At 45.7% G+C, this 15,628-nt stretch overlaps 1 protein-coding gene across 2 annotated transcripts in view; it reads left to right on the top strand.

Annotated features, from left to right (window-relative positions):
* The first annotated feature begins 1,111 nt into the window (after positions 1-1,111).
* TMEM106A (transmembrane protein 106A) overlaps positions 1,112-15,628 on the top strand; it is a 30,727-nt gene continuing 16,210 nt past the window's right edge. Inside the window, exon 1 of one of the 2 annotated variants that reach the window (XM_040435399.1) lies at positions 1,112-1,189. The gene's annotated coding sequence lies outside the window, so the exon portion shown is untranslated. Of the gene's footprint in view, positions 1,190-1,277; positions 1,357-15,628 lie in introns of those variants that run through there. The other variant, XM_040435401.1, reaches the window with a different exon arrangement.

The following is a 15,628-nucleotide window of genomic DNA, read 5'->3' as shown; positions in this document are numbered from 1 at the left end:
AAATCCTAGTGGTATGGCGGCACAGAATAGCAGGGGCGGACTGGGAACTTAAAGTGGCCCTGGAAACCTAAAAGTGGCCCCATGTTGTAGGCGGGTCCAAACTGAAAGAAGGCAGGACCAACACGTGAGGGTTCACCCAGGCAGCACCTCCGATGCTCTCCCTTGCCCTGCGCTCTATCGCACAGGGCAAGGACTGCTTGTCTATATTTTTTACACAGCTAGATGGAGGCTTCCGCCTAGCAGTGTTGTGGGTGACATCACCAGCAATAATGAGCGGGCTTTAGTGCTGCCCTAGCCTGTTTTACAGAGATAAAGCCCACCTATTAGTGCCGGTGATGTCACCAGCAACACTGCTAGGCGGAAGCCTCCATCTAGCAGTGTAAAAGTATAAACAAACAGCCCTTTTCCTGCGCGATAGAGCGCAGGGCAAGGGAGAGCATCGTAACATGGCTCTGAACCCGGACAACCCCTTTAATGTGCGAGCATCAGTTTCTTATGCACCTGGCCAATGGCTGCAGGTGCCCTCCTGAATTCCACTGTATCACTGACCTCAGGACAGGGATACACTTGAATATTGCAGCGAGGGTGGGGGTATTTTGTGCTGCACTGTAGTATTCGGTTCTGCAGGGGCGGTATTTTATGCAACACTGCAGTATTGCTGGCCCTGCCGGCCTGTGTTGTCGCTGCTTTACACGTGTTGGTCCTGCCTTCTTTCAGTTTGGACCCGCCTACAACATGGGGCCACTTTTAGGTGTCCAGGGCCACTTTAAGTTCCCAGTCCGCCCCCTGCTATCCTGTGCCGCCATACCACTAGGATTTTCCACCATGGATGGACTGGTCACAGATGTCATGTAGAATTTGCAAAATTAGTGGTGAAACCCTAAGCATGGCAGCCTGGCCTGATACATCACAGGTTGTCCTGCTGTTGTGTTTAGGTCTCACATATCTATCCCATATGAGGGATATAATAATAATAATATATAATGATCACAGCAATTATATGATGGTTATGGTGATGTACAGGACCCAGCTCTCTCTCCCCACTAGTGGCAGGGCTGCTCTCCCTCCCTCTCTCAGCGCTACACTTCCTCATGGACGGACTCCTCCCCTTGGGGGCGTGTCCTTTTAGAAGTCACACAGCTTTAGTGACTGCGTGGGCAGCAGCGGGTGTGCGGACGTACGGGCTCAGGTACAGTGCACGGCATAGTCTATGAGGGCTGCAGGTGGCTGTCTGTTCTGTAGAGGGGGAGGGGAATACAACCTACCTACCCCAGTGTGTCAGGTGCTGCCGGTGGAGGAGGTGCCTCGGTTTCCTGCGCAGATAGCCCTTGGGGTGTCCGCTGCAAACAAATAAGAGTGAGTTATTGGGGGAGGGGGTGAAATGGAGACGACACCAGCACCAGATAACTGCATAGCGCTGACTCAAGTGACATTTCTGCTTATCTGCTGCAAGTTAAAACTTTCTGGAAGAAAACCTCCATTATAATGGCTTTTGTGATGTGTAATGTGGAAATTCTGTGTTTCACTCTATTGTCCCTTGAAATGACCCTTTTTGCACGTGATCACCTTGGCATGTAATGGGTATGTGCCATGTAATGATCTGCCGTATGCAGGGCACCTATTAATATGGGGATAGTGGGGGCATAGTGTGATGGCTGAACTCCGGCACTCCAGCTGTGGTGAAACTACCACCCCCAGCATGCCCCATTCATTTCTGTGGCGTTCTGAGACCAGCCAATCACCTGTGCATCTTGGGAGTCGTAGTTTTACCACAGCTGGAGGCTACCCTTCACAGACTGTCCGCCCAGCAGATGCCAAAAGAGGAAGAAGCGCAGTTTCAGAAAGCTGCAAATTTTGAGGTGAAGAAAAATGCCACAGTGGGTGTAACTTCATCTAGTGCAATGCATCCTGATAATGACTGCCTGCCACTAAATGTTACAATTCTGCAGGGTTTAAAGGGATTTCAGGGACACAGCCGGTCCTGCAAACACTTACCTGTAGGAGAAAGTTTGGAATATACTTACTGTTTGGATCAGGGTACTTTCACACTTGCGGCAGAGGATTCCGGCAGGCAGTTCCGTCGCCGGAACAGCCTGCCGGATCTGGCAATCCGGACGCAAACTGATGGCATTTGTCAGACGGATCCGGTGTCACCCTGAGAAACGGATCAGGTATTAAATTTTTTTGCATTTCTAAAGGTCTGCGCATGCGCGGACGAAAAGAACGGATCCATTTTGCCGGAACACTTGGGGCCGGATCCGTCACTAATACACTTCAATGTAAATTAATGCCGGATCCAGCATTCCAGCAAGTGTTCAGTATTTTTGGCCGGAGAGAAAACTGCAGCATGCTGCGGTATTTTCTCCGTCCAAAAAACGTAAGAGGGACTGAACTGAAGACATCCTGATGCATCCTGAACGGAACGCTCTCCATTCAGAATGCATGGGGATAAAACTGATCAGTTTTTTTCCGGTATTGAGCTCCTGTGAAGGAACTCAATACCGGAAAACAAAAACGCTAGTGTGAAAGTACCCTTAAAGGGCTTCTACCACCACATTTTGACCTAATTAGCTGTCAGACACTAGCGATCTGCTCTACCTAACCATGCTATTGTAATTCCTTTCTCTGCAGCGGTTACCATAAAAAACGTAGTTTTATTGGTATGCAAATGAGCCTCTAGGTGCTATGGGGGTGTCTTTTCAGCACTTAGAGGCTCCGTCCACTCACCATTTCTGCCGCCCAGCGCGCTCCAGCCCGCCCCTCTCCTCTAGATTCACAGCCTACTTCTCTCCATCTCGGCCGAATTCTCGCCCCTGCGCCGTGTGCTTCTGTATTCGGCGCAGGGAGCAGCCCAACAATCACTGCGCCTGCTCCGAATACAGAAGCACACGGCGCAGGCGCGAGTAGGCTGTCAATCTAGAGGAGAGGGGCGGGCTGGAGCGCACTGGGCGGCAGAAATGGTGAGTGGACGGAGCCTCTAGGTGCTGAAAAGACGCCCGCATAGCACCTAGAGGCTCATTTGCATACCAATAAAACTACGTTTTTTAGGGTAACCGCTGCAGAGAAAGGAATTACAATAGCATGGTTAGGTAGAGCAGACACTAGCAGATCGCTAGTGTCTGAGAGCTAATTAGGTCAAAATCTGGTGGTAGAAACCCTTTAAGTCATTTGGGAACCTAGTGATGTGATGATCCTCTTCTGAAAATCCAGCTTGCTTGTTAACACGACCGTAGGGCTTTTTCAGTTTTTTGTTTCAGTAGTGTTTCTGGTTCCATTACGTTTTTTCCGTTCCGTTTTTCTGTATGGCATATACAGTAATTACATAGAAAAAATTGGGCTGGGCATAAAACGTATGCAATAGATGGTTCCGCAAAAACGGAACAGATACGGAAGACATACAGAGTACATTCCGTATGTGTTCCGTTTTGTTTGCGGACCCGTTGACTTGAATGGAGTCACGGAACGTGATTTGCGGGCAATAATAGGATATGTTCCATCTTTGAACGGAAAAACGGAATTACAGAAACGGAATGCATACGGAGTACATTCCGTTTTTTTGTGGAACCATTGAAATGAATGGTTCCTTATACGGAACAAAAAAAAACGACCCGTATACGGAACGCAAAAAACATTCATGTGAACCAGCCTTAAGTCCCATCCTTTACCAGATTTCCAGCCTGGGCTTTGGACAGGACATCACTTCTGCTGTGGACAGGACCAGAACTACTTCTCTCCGTGGCGCATGCGCCAGAACTCCTGAATGCACCTTATCTGTAAATGCGCCAGGGAGATGAATAGTTCTGCCCTTGGCTGCAGTAGTCACCGTCCATAGCCAAAGCCAAAAATCTGGTAAGGGACATGATGGCGGAAGCGGAGCATGACATGACCAGGTTCCCGAGGGGTGAATCCACACAACTATGAGACTGTATATTACACATTTTCTTCTACAGGTGAGTTGCGTGTAAGTAAGGTGGGTTTGCAGGGCACATTGGGTCCTGGAAAACCCTCTAATGACATTGATGACTACCTAGCAATTCCAGAAATCCCACCAACATCTGTATGGTTGCTCCATGTAGGTCCAGCGCCAGTACTGCTGTATTAGAGGACGCCAGTACTATAAGGCTATGTCCACATGTGACTGATTAGCTGCAGATTTGCCTTTGTAGTTTTTTATGCCGCAAATCCGCAGCATTGTACAGTACCAGCAAAGTGAGTGAGATTTTAACAAATCTCATCCACATTCAGCAGACAAAAGATGCAGTGTAAAATGACCTGTGGCACGGAATTTAAACCTGTCAGTTTATGCTGCGGATCTCACAAGCAAATTTCACCTTCTCTGCGTCAAAAAACGCACGTAATACATGCGTTTTTTTGTCAGGGGTTTTGCTGTGGACTTTTCCAGCTGTATTTTCTGGCAGGTGAGGACATAGCATTGATGTAATGTGATAAATTGGGGATGCTGTTACAGATTATACAAAATCTTCAAATTACCCCCGTGGGGTCAGCAACGTCACAGTAGAATCGCAGCATTATTGAAGCTTGGGTCCATGTTTCAACTTCAACAGTTTTTTGACAGTGTGGATCATTGTAAGGCCTAGTTCATACTTCAGTGATTTCCATCAGCGATTGTGGGCCGAAACCAGAAGTGGAGGCTGCACGGAGATAAGGTGTAAGGCCTCTTTCACACAGGTGATACGGATTGGGTCAGGATCTGTACAGGGAAAAACTGATGGTTTTGCACGCAAGTTCAATCAGTTTTTTCTACAATTGCGTTCAGTGTTAGTGTTTTTTCATTCCAGGTTGTATAAGTTTTTCACGTGCCTGAAGAAAAACTTGAATAATAACAATCTACGTTTCCTAGAAACAATCAGTGAAAAACGCATTGCATCCGGATGTCTTCCATTTTTCACGCAAGCCCCATTCAGTTCTATGGAGCCAGGGCTCCAATGTGTAAAAACTATACATTCGCTACACGCGTCAGATCCAGACAGAAAACTCGCTAGTGTGAAATTAGCCTTTAGGCCTTGTTCACATTTCCGTTTTTCACTGACGTGTACTATCTGCATAGACAGTGGGTCTGTGATGCATGAAGTATATGTATCCGTGAAAAATCACTGACACGATACTGATGGTATCCGTTTTTTTGCCCGTTTCTTATTGACCAATGATGCTCTGGAAATTAATTTTCAGCTGAGTAGTGTCCATGAAATACATGGACCATCTTCACAGATGGATTTTTTTCACGGACATTAAACGAACAATGAAATGTGAACGAGGCCGTGCTGTGGCTCACTGGTGTTACTATGGAGAGACAGCATCTCCACACATTCACTAGTAATTTTGTTTTTGCCCAAATTATGTATACATTCAACCGACCACCATCTCCAGAGCCTCCTTCTAGGCTTGTTTCTTCTTGAATCACCTGCAGGAGACCATGTTCATTATAAAGCGGTATAACTTATAAGTCTTGGGCCCCAATGCAAAATCTATAACCGTGGTGGTCCCAGTGGCCTATGTTGTTTTATGTATTAGTGGGACTTTCGGTCTCCGTAAGGCATGAGGGCCAAGCTGCAAATGCTGCCTCTGAGCCCCCCATCCTTATAGCTGCGTCCCTGGTATAGGTATATATTCCAGGAACCCTGCAGAGGGAATTTATGCAGATGGCCAGATCATGGCATCAGCAGTGTAGCTAAAGGCTCATGGGCCCAGGTGCAAGAGTTCCGCTTGGGCCCTCCCTTCCCTCTGTACTTTGAGGCAAGGGTCAGGGGTTCACCTCTGCTACCTGAGGTCAAAATTGAAACGGCACCCCCGTGCCAAATTCTGAACCTAACCCCTTCCCTCCAGCCCCACTGTTAAAGATATACTTGGAAACCATAATATACAGCACTACAAGACATACCGGTTAATACAGCACCACATACCTCTTGCATCCAGTGATGTCTCCTCTGACGTAGACTTTCTTTCTCCTCATCTTCTCCATTTGGACCAGACCACCATGATGATTTCATCCTTCCAGCTTCTCAACACCTGCCAACCCCAATACTGTGACCACTGTGCTCCCTAATACTTTACTGCAGAAACAGTCCCCCTGAAAATACTAATACCACACAGATAGCGTCCCCTTCAATAATAATTGGCCCACAGTGCCTTAAATAACTGCACCCAGCAAATAGTGTTCCTGACACTAAGGCTACATGCACACGACTATGTGTTTTGCGGTCCGCAAAAAAAACTAATGACATCTGTATGCCATCCCTTTTTTTTTTTTTTTTTTGCGGATCTATTGTAACAATGCCTAAAACGGACAAGAATAGGACGTTCTATTTTTCTGCGGGGCTACGGAACGGACATACTGATGCGGACAGCACACGGCGTGCTGTCAGCATTTTTTGCGGAGCCATTTAAATACGTAACATAATGCCCCCAACCCCACCCCCCCCAAATTTGGGCTAAGCTGATACTGTGCTAGGGTGCCCCTACAGTAATAATGCTCGCCAAACTCCCACTAATAGAAATAATTATCTAGCAGTGTGCATAGTGTTAACAGTGCCCCAATTGTAATTATGCCCATACTATTAATCATGTTTCCCATAGTCCGGCAGTAGTAATACTTCCTAGAATGTATGCCTATAGAAAAATGTCCCCTAATATGTGCCAGTACAGAAAATACCCCCTTATATTGTGCGCCAGTACAAAAAAAATACTCCCTTACCTTTCAGATCAGACACCCATATCAGATCTCATATTAGATTGCCGTATCAGACCAAAGATTAGACCCCCATATCAGATCTTCAGATCAGACCTCCATGGACCCCATATGAGACTTTTAATCAGACCCCTGTATCAGATCCTCAGATCACCCCCCCATATCAGACCTCAAGTCTCAAATTAGACCCCCATATCAGATTTCCATGGACCTCCATATCACACCTCACATTAGACCATCATCTCAGGTCAACCCCCATATCAAACCTCAGATGAGACCCCCCCCCCCCCCCCATCGGACTCGTGTATCAGGACCTCAGATCAGGTCTCTAGGTCAACCCCCCCCCTTCCATATTACACCTCAGATCAGACCAGCATTAGATCTCCATCTCAAAACCCCACATATTAGACCTCCATGTCACCCCTCCCCCCCTTCATATTAGACTTTTGCTAGTCCGGCATCCTGGTACGCATTCAGAACAGTGCAGCACATACCCGGAGGAGAGGTGAGTACAACGCTTCACTCATCGCTCCCCCCACCTCCTGCATTCTAGTGAGCACTCAGCACTTCCATAATGGAATCACTCACTAATATTCGCTTTATAAGACACATAGCGTCTTATAAAGCAAAAGATACAGTAATTGGCAGTGCGCCACTGACAAGTGAGGCCCTTCTGGCTTAGAGGTCCGGACGTAATTGCAACTGCTGCGACCTCTATAGCTACGCTACTGCATGGCATCATTCTGTGTAGAGAGGACTGTGTAATGCTAATCCAAATAAAGGTACACTTAAAGGGGTTCTGCACTTTCATTTAACTGATGATCTATCCTCTGGATAGATCATCAGCTTCGGATCGGCGGGGGTCCGACACCAGGGACCCCCACCAATCAGCTGTTTGAGAAGTCAGCGGCGCTCCAGCAGCGGCGCGGCCTTCTCACTGTTTACCGCTGGCCCACTGACGTCACGACTAGTATCAACTAGCGTGGGCGGGGCTAAGCTCCATTCAAGTGAACAGAGCTTAGCCCCGCCCATGCTAGTTGATACTAGTCGTGACGTCAGTAGGCCGGCGGTAAACAGTGAGAAGGCCGCGCCGCTGCCTTCTCAAACAGCTAATCGGCGGGGGTCCCGGGTGTCGGACCCCCGCCGATCCGAAGCTGATGATCTATCCAGAGGATAGATCATCAGTTAAATGAAAGTGCAGAACCCCTTTAAAAGTAAAGTTGACAGGATCTGCAATTTGTTTTTGGATTGAACAACTATCAACGTGTATGTGTGTGACTTCCCCTGACTTTATCTTGAATTTCAACATCCGATCCTTTTGAGAACATTTTTAAAGTATTTTTTTGTTTTTTATTTTTATTTTATTAATTTTTTTGGGGGGGAGGGGGGATGGAGAGGAGTGTAAAATGGAACCCAGCTTACTATATTCTTAACCCTTTCACTACCGGAGGTTTTGGTTTTGTTTTTTTGTTTTTGCTGTTTGATTATTTTTTTTTTTTTTCCTATCTTCCTTGAGCCATAACTTTTTTTATATTTCCATTCACATAGCTGTATTAGGGCAAATGTTTTGCGGGACAAGTTGTCATTTTTAATGCCACCATTAATTATGGCATAAAATGTAGTGGGAAGCGGTAAAGAAAATTCTAAATGGGGTGGAATTGGAAAATAAAAGCAATTCCTCCACCGTTTTACGGGTTTTGTTCCCACTGCGTTTCATTTGCGGGAAAACTGACCCATGCCCTTCATTCTTTGGGTCAGTGCAATTACAACGATACCCTATATGTATAGGTTTTTATGTCTAAATAGTGTAAAAATAAATTTAATAAAAAAAATTCACCATAAATCACTATATTCTGACCATCATAACTTTTTTATACTTATGTCTACTGAGCTGTTTAGGGGCTTATTTTTTGCGGAACAATCCGTAGTTTTTATTGATACCATTTTGGTATCACATTTTATTACATTTTTGGGGGTAAGTGAAGCAATGAAAAAATAGCAAATCGCCCGTTTTGACCCTTTTTTTTTTTTTACCCTTTTTACTGTTACGCCAATTTTTTAAATATTTTAATGGTATGGGCGTTTTTTGGTCGCGGTGATATCCATGATGTTTATATTTATTGTTATTTAGGTTTTTATTTTTTAATTATACGGAAAGGGGGTGATTTAAACTTTTTTTATATTTTTTTTATATTTAAAGAGGACCTTTCACTGATCCTGACATTGTATAGGCCTGGAGCCTTGTCGTAGGTCCAGGGTGGGTAGGAGACTGAGAGACCTCAACCAAGCTTCGGCGGTTCGTGGGGTCTGCAGCGCTTACGGTGTCAAGTGGAGTGCTTGGAGTCCTCGGGAAGCACTAGGAGCAACTATCAACGGAGGTACCCGGTCGGGGTGCCAGGAGATCCGTTACAATGCCGATCACTTGATTACGGCATCTAAATGCGCAAAAACTTCCTACCGACACCCCCAGCGGCCAATGAGGGCATCGGTAGTTGTGCTGAACACTATGAGCCTCGCTGACAAGGCTAATTGTGTTCATGCTGCAATTCTTATTTTGGCCACCAGATGGCAAGGCAGGATAAGAAATGAGCAATTTTCAGTCCAAACTCCATTTAAAAAAATCCCTGATAGTACAAAATGAAAAAACTTAATGTATAGGCTCATATATGAGCTTCAAAATAAACACAGAAAAAAAAAAAAAAAAAAAGTTAAAGAGGACCTTTCACTGATCCTCACATTGTGAGCTAAGTATACAGACATGGAGAGCGGTGCCCGGGGATCTCACTGCACTTACTATTATCCCTGGGCGCCGCTCCGTTCTCCTGCTATGCCCTCCGGTATCTTCGGTCACTAAGTTATGGTAGGCGGAGATTTCAGTCACTAAGTTATGGTAGGCGGAGTCTGCCCTTGTTCTGCTGTAGTGCTGGCCAATTGCAGCGCAGAGCTCACAGCCTGGGAGTTTTTTTCTCCCAGGCTGTGAGCTCTGCGATGCGATTAGCCAGCGCTACAGCCTAGGAGAAAGAGACGCCCAGCAGAACAATGGCAGACTCTGCCTACTATAACCAAGTCCCCGAACATACCGGAGGACATAACGGGAGAACGGAGCGGCGCCCAGGGATAATAGTAAGTGCAGTGAGATCCCCGGGCGCCGCTCTCCATGTCTGTATACTTAGCTCACAATGTGAGGATCAGTGAAAGGTCCTCTTTAACTTTTTTTTTTTTTTCTGTGTTTATTTTGAAGCTCATATATGAGCCTATACATTAAGTTTTTTCATTTTGTACTATCAGGGATTTTTTTAAATGGAGTTTGGACTGAAAATTGCTCATTTCTTATCCTGCCTTGCCATCTGGTGGCCAAAATAAGAATTGCAGCATGAACACAATCAGCCTTGTCAGCGAGGCTCATAGTGTTCAGCACAACTACCGATGCCCTCATTGGCCGCTGGGGGTGTCGGTAGGAAGTTTTTGCGCATTTAGATGCCGTAATCAAGTGATCGGCATTGTAACGGATCTCCTGGCACCCCGACCGGGTACCTCCGTTGATAGTTGCTCCTAGTGCTTCCCGAGGACTCCAAGCACTCCACTTGACACCGTAAGCGCTGCAGACCCCACGAACCGCCGAAGCTTGGTTGAGGTCTCTCAGTCTCCTACCCACCCTGGACCTACGACAAGGCTCCAGTGGGTGAACCTCTCCTAAATCCCGAGAGCAGGAACAGCTCTTACAAGAGCTAGTAGTTATGCCAGGGGAGTATAGAAAATCTTCAGCGCATAGCAATCCCCCAGTGTCGATCAGTTACCCAAACACCAGCCTCAACTTGGTAAAGGGTAAAAACAAGAACTTTTTATTGAGGGCTACCCACCCGTATTTATGCAGGTCCCCATCTGGTGGACACTCCCCTAGGGGACCAGATGGAAGACTGTGACACAGGACAGATATGCAGCAATTCAGGATACACAGACACAATACATCCCCACAATGCATCATGGTTTCCTCCTCTCTGCCCTGGAGACACCTGAGGAGTAATTCAATTATCTCTCAGGACAAAGGGAAATTGCCAATACACATGTGGGGACAACAGGACAGAAATCACCATTTAAACATACAATGTCACAACCCTTACAGTAAACACAGACATTTAACATATCCCCAGATAGCTCAAGTCTGAGTGCATATTATTAGGCGAATGGCACTCAGACTACACGAATGAAATAAAATTAGCTATCTGGGTACCCTCACATAACATACAATACAATTCCAAAGACAGATATGTCTGTCACACAACTCAAAACCCCACATGTCCCCATAATGTATACATCCATGGATAGCTCCGATCTGGGTGAACAACATATCCAAAAATCACCCAGATCCGAGCAGGGGTTCCCGAATTCCATGGAAGTCACATTTGGCCGACCGCAAGCATGGCTTTCCGGCCCAAAACAGTTCCACAGATTTAAGCTGTGCGGCCGGTCTGTCTTCTCCTTTAAAGTTAGTATGGGCCATAATCCTGAGGCAAGAGGCTGGTAGCCAGACCCCTCCAAAACCCAGTGGCGAGGTTGGTTTCGCCACAGCATTATTGCCGGTTATGGTAATTAGACGCAGGTCTCTGCTATTTGAAACAGCAGAGACTTGCCGGCCATGTTCCCACATCGCTCCAGCACCGTACATGTACGGCGCTGGTAGCGAAAGAGTTAAAGAAAATGTGTCGTCAGGAAATGATATTGTTTAAAGTCCGTTTTTATGTTAAACATTAGCAATTTTTTGTTCAATTTTCATGTTACTATCTATAGCCAATTATTAGGAACAAAGCATTGGTTCCTGATAATTTCCTGCTTTGCTGAGGAGATGCAGCAATCACCTCCACTGTATGAACACAGGGGATTGCTAATGTGATTGCTTAGCTCCATAGAAAATCTTTGCAGATCCTAAAACCATCATTTCTGGGCTGCAAACTGTACTGTGTAAACAGGGATTTGCTGCCTAGAAACAATGATTTTGGTATCTGCCTCAACGTATGTCCATCCAGTTCGTTGATTCAGAGGAAGGCAACCAGCCAAGCCCCCCCCCCACAGTGAGGTAGAAGCAGATTTTCCTCACTTTAGGGGAAAGAAAAATTCCTTCCCGACTCTAATCAGGCAATCAGAATAAGTCCCTGGATCAACGACCCCTCTCTAGTAGCTATAGCCTGTAATATTCCACTCCAGAAATACATCCAGGCCCCTCTTGAATTCCTTTATTGTACTCACCATCACCACCTCCTCAGGCAGAGAGTTCCATAGTCTCACTGCTCTTACTGTAAAGAATCCTTTTCTATGTTTGTGTACAAACCACCTTTCCTCCAGATGCAGAGGATGTCCCCTCGTCACATATGTGGGCTGCAATACGGCCACGGGGGACACAAGGTCGCGTGAAATAGGCCTTATTAGATCTCCCCTCAGTTGTCTTTTTTCTAAAGTGAATAACCCTAATTTTGATAATCTTTCAGTGTACTGTAGTTGCCCCATTCCAGTTATTACTTTAGTTGCCCTCCTCTGGACCCTCTCCAGCTCTGCTATGTCTGCCTTGTTTACAGGAGCCCAGAACTGTACACAGTACTCCATGTGTGGTCTGACCAGTGATTTGTAAAGTGGCAGGACTATGTTCTCATCACGGGCATCTATGCCCCTTTTTGATGCAACCCATTATCCGTGAAGATGTCCGTGAAGGATCCTTGTTTGGTTCGTGTGTCCATTTTTACCCTCCGTGTGTCATCTGTAATCCACAAACATTGCTCAGCTAATAATTACTTTCCAGAGCATCTTCTATTAGGCCCCTTTCACACGGGCGAGTATTCCGCGCGGATGCGATGTGTAAGTTGAACGCATTGCACCCGCACTGAATCCCGACCCATTCATTTCTATGGGGCTGTTCACATGAGCGGTGATTTTCACGCATCACTTGTGCGTTGCGTGAAAATCGCAGCATGCTCTATTTTGTGCGTTTTTCACATAATGCAGGCCCCATAGAAATGAATGGGGTTGCGTTAAAAAGATCGCAAGCATCCGCAAGCAAGTGCGGATGCGGTGCAATTTTCATGCACGGTTGCTAGGAGGCGATCGGGATGGATACCCGATCATTATTATTTTCCCTTATAACATAGTTATAAGGGAAAATAATAGCATTCTGAATACAGAATGCATAGTAAAATAGGGCTGGAGGGGTTAAAAAATTTGACTCTCCTTAATCCACTTGATCGCGCAGCCGGCATCGCTTCTGTCTTCTTTCTTTACTGTGTGCAGGAAAAGGACCTGTGGTGACGTCACTCCGGTCATCACATGATCCATCACATGATCTTTTACCATGGTGATGGACCATGTGATGACCGGAGTGACGTCACCACAGGTCCTGTTCCTGCACACAGCAAAGAAAGAAGAGAGAAGAGATGCCGGGCTGCGCGATCGAGTGGATTAAGGTGAGTTAAATTATTTTTTATTTTTTTTAACCCCTCCAGTTATAAGGGAAAATAATACAATCTACAGAACACCGATCCCAAGCCCGAACTTCTGTGAAGAAGTTCGGGTTTGGGTACCAAACATGCCAATTTTTCTCACACGAGTGCATAACGCATTGCAATGTTTTGCACTCGCGCTGAAAAATCACCCGCACATTTTCCCGCAACGCCCGTGTGAAAGAGGCCTTAGTCTTCAGTGAAAAATAGACACCATCCTTGTTGTGTCCATGATTTTCACTGACCCATAGACTTCAGTGGGTGTGTTTGAAGTAGCACATGTCTCTGTGATTTTTTTATTTTGCTGACCCACGGTCAGTAAAAAAATACTGATGTTTGAACAGACACATTCACATCTATGGGTACATGTGCGGTCCGTAGAAAATGCGGATAGCGTGCATCAGTGAAAAAGCAAATGTGAACAAGGCCTGTCAACAACTCTGTATAGATTACACAGGATCCACCATTCACAATATGTCATGACCACAACTTCACCACTCCACCTCCCTATAAAGTAACATAGTAACATAGTACATAAGGCCGAAAAAAGACATTTGTCCATCCAGTTCGGCCTGTTATCCTGCAAGTTGATCCAGAGGAAGGCAAAAAAAAAAACTGTAAGGTAGAAGACAATTTTCCCCACTTTAGGGGAATAAAAAATTCCTTCCCGACTCCAATCAGGCAATCAGCAAAACTCCCTGGATCAACGACCCCTCTCTAGTAGCCATAGCCTGTAATATTATTACACTCCAGAAATACATCCAGGCCCCTCTTGAATTCCTTTATTGTACTCACCATCACCACCTCCTCAGGCAGAGAGTTCCATAGTCAGGCAGAGAGTTCCATAGTCTCACTGCTCTTACCGTAAAGAATGCTTTTCTATGTTTGTGTACAAACCTTCTTTCCTCCAGACGCAGAGGATGTCCCCTCGTCACAGTCACAGTCCTGGGGATAAATAGCTGATGGGATAGATCTCTGTACTGACCCCTGATATATTTATACATATTAATTAGATCTCCCCTCAGTCGTCTTTTTTCTAAAGTGAATAACCCTAATTTTGATAATCTTTCAGGGTACTGTAGTTGCTCCATTCCAGTTATTACTTTAGTTGCCCTCCTCTGGACCCTCTCCAGCTCTGCTATGTCTGCCTTGTTTACAGGAGCCCAGAACTGTACACGGTACTCCATGTGTGGTCTGACTAGCGATTTGTAAAGTGGTAGGACTATGTTCTTATCACGGGCATCTATGCCCCTTCTGATGCAACCCATTATCTTATTGGCCTTGGCAGCAGCTGCCTGACACTGATTTTTGCAGCTTAGTTTGCTGTTTATTAAAATTCCTAGGTCCTTTTCCATGTCAGTGTTACCGAGTGTTTTACCATTTAGTATGTACGGGTGACTTGCATTATTCCTTCCTCATCTGCCACTTATCTGTCCAATCTATCCAGATCCCTCTGTAGTAGTATATTGTCCTCTTCAGTGTAAATTACTTTACACAGTTTAGGGTCATCTGCGAAAATTGATACCTTACTATGCAAGCCTTCTACGAGATCATTAATAAATATATTGAAGAGAATAGGGCCCAATACTGACCCCCCCAAAAGTTAGAGCATGCCTAGAAAATTCTCCCACAGAAATTCTCCCCTCCAGATCACTGCGTCTATAGACTGTGCTGACATATCTCTAAATGCTGTTAAGAACAGCTCCAGAAAGATGGCAGCCCTCAGGAGATGCAGTAAAGGATCTACAAAGGCTAAAAAAAAAAAAAAAAAGGATATGTGTCGCTATCTGATTTTAACTGGTAGAAAAAAAATATAGGTGGCACCTTCCCTTTAAGAGATCTTATCAAGTGTCATGTAAGTTGTGTCTTTTCTTCTGGGTCTTAGAGCTGTTGCATGCTGTCATGTGACGTGCTGTGTAATCTTTGCATGATTCAGTGTATGTTTCCGGTCCTATGCTTTGCCACTATATACAGCTCCTAATTTGTATTCCAACTTAAAGGGGTTTTCCTACAACCAATCTCTGGGACCCCCACTGATCAGACACACATCCTGCGGATAGGGTATAGTTTGTTATGGGACAACCCCTTTAACCTGTTTGGGACACAGGGCGTACCTGTACGTCCTGTGTATTTTTGAACATCGGCGGGTGGTGATCGGAACTGGGTGCCTGCTGAAATCAATCAGCAGGCACCCTGGGTCAATGCTGAGGGGGATCCTGTGACCCCCCCCCTCCCCTTGCACAGCATCGGGAACTGCCTTTTATGGGTGCCGAGGAGATTCAGCCTCAGGCTGGGTCTCCTAGGCAACCTGTTAGTGTATTACTCAGTGTAATACACTAACAGGCAATGCATTACAATACAGATGTATTGTAATGCATTGCAGAGGGGATCAGACCCCCAAAAATGAACATCAGAAATAAAGTAAAAGAAAAAAAAA

Source organism: Bufo bufo, chromosome 6 (genome assembly GCF_905171765.1).
Source record: "Bufo bufo chromosome 6, aBufBuf1.1, whole genome shotgun sequence".
Classification (NCBI taxonomy): Eukaryota; Metazoa; Chordata; class Amphibia; order Anura; family Bufonidae; genus Bufo; species Bufo bufo.
This window is presented reverse-complemented; position numbering and strand designations above follow the sequence as displayed.